At 41.7% G+C, this 4,725-nt stretch overlaps 1 long non-coding RNA gene across 1 annotated transcript in view; it reads left to right on the plus strand.

Annotated features, from left to right (window-relative positions):
* Window positions 1-3,977, plus strand: part of LOC118160404 — an 8,227-nt gene extending 4,250 nt beyond the window's left edge. Inside the window, exons 2-3 of the long non-coding RNA XR_004747469.1 lie at window positions 107-224; window positions 1,338-3,977. This is a non-coding gene — a long non-coding RNA (uncharacterized LOC118160404). The remainder of the gene's footprint in view (window positions 1-106; window positions 225-1,337) is intronic.
* Window positions 3,978-4,725: the final 748 nt, after the last annotated feature.

Consider the following 4,725-nt stretch of genomic DNA (forward strand, 5'->3'; position numbering starts at 1 on the left):
AAAGAAAGAAAGAAAGAAAGAAAGAAAGAAAGAAAGAAAGAAAGAAAAACAAAATAGTCAGTCCTTCCAGTTTTCTCAGCTGCTTCCTTTTTATTTCGATCTGCAGGCTCCACGAGGCATCTCAATTTGTGTGCTGAACCACATCAAGCAAGGGAGCCACTTCCCCGATGACAGAAACGCTCTGGTCTGCTGGCCAGCGCTGTCTGTACACATGGGGACATGAGGTACTCTGCACGACACTTTATCTATGTCCCTAGAGGCATCAGGGGAAAAGAATCAGGCTGGTATGTGAGGACAGTGGTTCCAAAATGCTATCAGTCTTCCCTGTGGCATGGCCCAGGCCAAAGTCCACCTCTCGGCTCCTCAGCACTGGCTCCTCAACAGCAGAGGTGGGAGACAAGGGGACAGAGTCTGCTGTGGGCAGTAAGACACATCTTCAGCTGTGCACCCAGCCAAGTGGCCAGGCAGTAACTGAGGCCAGGCTTCTCCCCCAGGAAGCCTGGTACCAGCCAGGGGTCCGTACAGGAAAGCCCTTCACTGCTCAGCCTCAGTCAGATACGGGACCTGGCATCTGCCCGGAGGCAGCTCTCGGCCTCCCAGTGCTAAGGCTGTCCTAGGTGGTAGCCAGGATCTAGAAGCAGTGCTCTAAAAGGTAATTGCAGCAGAGTTACTGGTGTTATATCTATGTAGGATGGCGGAGCAAGTATGCTTACGTCTCTTTTAGAAGTAGATGAAATAGCAGCGCTCTTTCTCAACAGACTTTTTCCCCTGCAAGCTGGGAACTTCAGCAGTTCCTTTTGGCCCTTTACATTACAGTTTCTTTCTATGGTTCAAAAAGCTCCTGCTTTTCCAGAAGAATGATAATGGTTCCATGATACACTGTTCTTGTAGCATAGCCTTCCTAAAAATAACACTGGAAAAGGCAGTTTTCAAAAAGAAAGCCCCCCTGTCCCACCCAAATCAGAGCCCACAGCTTGTGGATTTGCTTCATATGTTCAGGATCCACCCAGCGTGCCTCAAATATAATTTTTGTGTGTTCTCAATTAGTGGCTTACCAAATGTCTGAGAAAGGCCATTTTGGTCTTCAGCCCAACAATCTAATGCAATACCTTTCTTCTTAAAAATAAATCAAAATAGTGTTTATAATTTTGGCCACTTACAGTTTGTAGAACACAGGAATTAATAGAAAACATCTCAACTACCATGCATGTTTTATGGCATATATTTCTGACTGTGGCAGAGAAATTTGTCTTCCTGCTATCGTTCATTTCATTTATACTAGACTTGTGTAAACTTGAACTTCTGTGATACACAACTCAATCTCATTTGAATTTGAGGGACAGTGCCAAACAGAAGCAGGAAGAATATCTGAAGACCATCCCTCACTTCGTTCCTGCCTCTGGTACAATGCACTCATTTGGGCTGTCAGATGAAGCCAATAGCCATCCTTTAGACTACTCTATTGAGGAAAAAAAAAAAAAAAAAAAAAAAGTCATACAACACTGAAAGGGCCTTCTGGAGGAGAATGCTGATCATTCAAGTTTCATCCTGCAGGCCAGTACAGACCGATGATGTTTACTGGGTCAGATTCTCATCATCCCCAAATATCTATTGACTACATAAGCAGCAAAAGAAGCAAGCTGACGCATCCTTGCATGTGATGGGGCACTAATATTTACACAAATCCAACACCATATGACTTATCACCAGCTGTTACACGTATGCTGTTACACATACAGACTGCTAGTTACATTACTCCTGGTTTCACTCTGGATTTGCATGGGTTCTCAGTACTTTTAAGCCCTCGGTGGTAGGTGGATCCCCATGGCATCTCCAGCCCCAGCAGTTCTGTCTAAAGAGCGGCTGGCCCAGTCTCACCTGCACAGTTCTGTGCTTCCATTGCATCTCTTGCCATAGGCTCACACCTGAGGTGCAAAGCCACCTCTGCAGTATTTGCATGATGGCAAATGACTGCTGCCCCTTCCTTTACTTTCCCCTCACTTGCCTTTTCTTGCCTTCCTTCCCTTCACATCCCTGTTGTTGTTGGCTTCAGTCCTGAAATGACTTTGTTGGACAAAATGTCTTTAAATCAGTGGTGTTCACTATTCTTCAACTTTTTCTTTTTAGAGCTAATCTACCTTCATTGCCATCATACATAACTTTGAATGACAGATAATAGTCTAAGAGAGAATAATATTCTAAATACTTAAACAAATTTTTACCTTTTTTTTTTTAATTGAAAGGTCCTTTCTGATGCTGATATTTCAGTATAACTGCTAAAACAACTGTTTTTCCTTAGAAGATCCCAATTGATCAGAGAAATGAAAACGGAGAAAAGGCTTTCCTCTTGCTATGGAGGATGTGATTGTCTCCTCACGTATATTCAGTGTAGTTACTTATCCCTGCAAAGCCCAAAAAGAGAACAAATGGTATGTGCTGCTTATTAATAATATAGCAGCATGGTTGCAAAATTTACGGGAACACCAGCTTTATTTCTGTGTATTATTAGTCATTATAACAAGCAAGCTGTTAAGAATTAGTGCATCGTCTTTTTCTTTACACTACATTTATGCCCTTATATTAAAATCACATCTGAATGGACATCTGTGAGATCAGACTAATTGTTTGAGATCAAACTGAGTTTTCAGATAGAAATGCAAAAGTGATGACTCTGTGAAGAGAAGTTCCTCACCTGAAAGTCACCTTTAGCCTTAAGTCAGCACAACTTCCACTGCAAACTCTTGGGACCAAGCTCAGCTGAGGTGAAGAAATGTGTCAGGGGAGCGCTTGTGTGGTACTGCATGAACATATGGATGCAGTAAAAGTGGCCAGGCACCGTGCTGTGGATTTGCTGTGCAACTCTGAGCATATCAGTGCAGGCTCTGATCTTCAGAGGGCATTGGGGAGTACCAGAGCACAGATCTTTTACAACAATACAAGGATTGTATGTAGATGTATGTAAATTCCATTGTATGTAAATAGATCTTTTTTTTAGACTGATGAACATGGAGTAAAAATTGGCAAGCAGTCAGATGCGAGCACACCTTCCTCCTCCATTAGCCCGCAGTCTTGGTCTTGCTTGCAATTTTAGACCATCCTTTCTCTGGTCCTACCACTGATCTATACAGAAATTAATCTGAATGAGTGTGGTATTCTGTGGAAGACTGCAACTTAAATTTCAAGGGAATGTATGGCAGTAAGGGCAGAGTTGTGGTTTATGCGCTCCAGAGATGCAGGTTTATTTATTTACATCACCCTGAGTATCACAGTGTGCGCTGATGAGTGATTCAGCTTTCCAGCTCCTAAGATAAAGATGCTATTTCATAGATATTGGAATATTGTAGCGATTTGACATTTTGCAAGTTTTTAAAAGGTCTCCCTTGGATTTAATTCTCTAAATTGATGGTTAAACCGCAGATCTAGGTAAGAAAGAGATTTGAAGTAAGAAAAACCATGTAGAGTGCATCAGAAGTTGAAACCAATTCACACAAGCCTCAGAAGAAATAAAGGGAGAAGGTAGAAATACCAGTCCCATACATCCTAGAATTTTGTGATAAATTTGTGAGGATTTTTAAGTCATAAAGGACTCACTGTCAAACTTCTGGCACTTTGAAGATTTCCTTTCATCAAATGGCAAGCTTTTTGTACAGTCTGTTTACAGTATCACAATGAGGAAACACTCAAGTTGAGGTAAATAGAAAAGTTGGTACTTTGGAGTCTTCTAAAATTCCCAGGGATTCAAGGAAAGAAGATGATCAAACAGTTTACTGTGCTGCAGTATCCTTAGCCACCTGGAATATATCACATAACAGTGTGACATTGCTCCGGATTATTTTGGTAATTCAATAAATGTGAATTCAACCCTGGGGAAATATAACTGTGTAAAAATGTAATTATTGGCTTATAGAAATCATACTTTCCTCATGTTCCATTGCTTTCCCAAGAGAAATTTATTACCTTTGGGACTGAAAGCTATATGGGTGCGTTTCCTACATCTATCATTACAATGCGTGCAATCTACTGCCACTTCTCCCTGCTAGTACAAGATGCTTGATTCCAAGGTCCCTTACAGCATCAACTCCAGTGAAATCAGGATAATTATGTCAAACAAAATCCATATGGATTTAGATGAGAATTAGAGATATTAAAACAATTTTATTTTAGTATTATTCCTGCTCTTTACCTTACACATAGGTCCAAAATACATTTTCCATGGAGATAAGTTGGCTGCAATGGACCTGTAACAGTTTACACTAGATAAAGACCAGAACATGCATCTTTAAAACAGGCAAACAGACCTTGAGTGGAGTATAAGGAATGTGCTTTCGTGTGGTAAGGATTTTTCTTCACCCTTCCAGGAAAGAAATGCAAATCAAAATCATTCAGCAACCCTGTGGAGCCTTAACAAAATGATCGCTCTCACCTGTGTTGCTTGTAGGCCTACCCTAAGATTGAACAGACACTCCCTTTGCTTCATGATGGACCTCACCTGCCCTGTCCTTCAGTGGTGGAGGTGGAGGGGGGTTTTTGACAGTACTGACCCCCAGTCCAAAGAAGAAAATCAGTTCTGTCTCTTCCATCATTCCCCCCTCCCCAAAACCCAAGTTGAGGGAGTTCACAGGTTAAGACACTTGTTTGAGAACTGAGACACGAAGAACATCTCTGCTCTGTGACACTGACGAGCCTCATCTTCACCACTTGGGGGTGAATGAGTCTCAATTTTTG

The sequence above is a fragment of the Oxyura jamaicensis genome, chromosome 1 (assembly GCF_011077185.1).
Source record: "Oxyura jamaicensis isolate SHBP4307 breed ruddy duck chromosome 1, BPBGC_Ojam_1.0, whole genome shotgun sequence".
NCBI lineage: Eukaryota > Metazoa > Chordata > Aves > Anseriformes > Anatidae > Oxyura > Oxyura jamaicensis.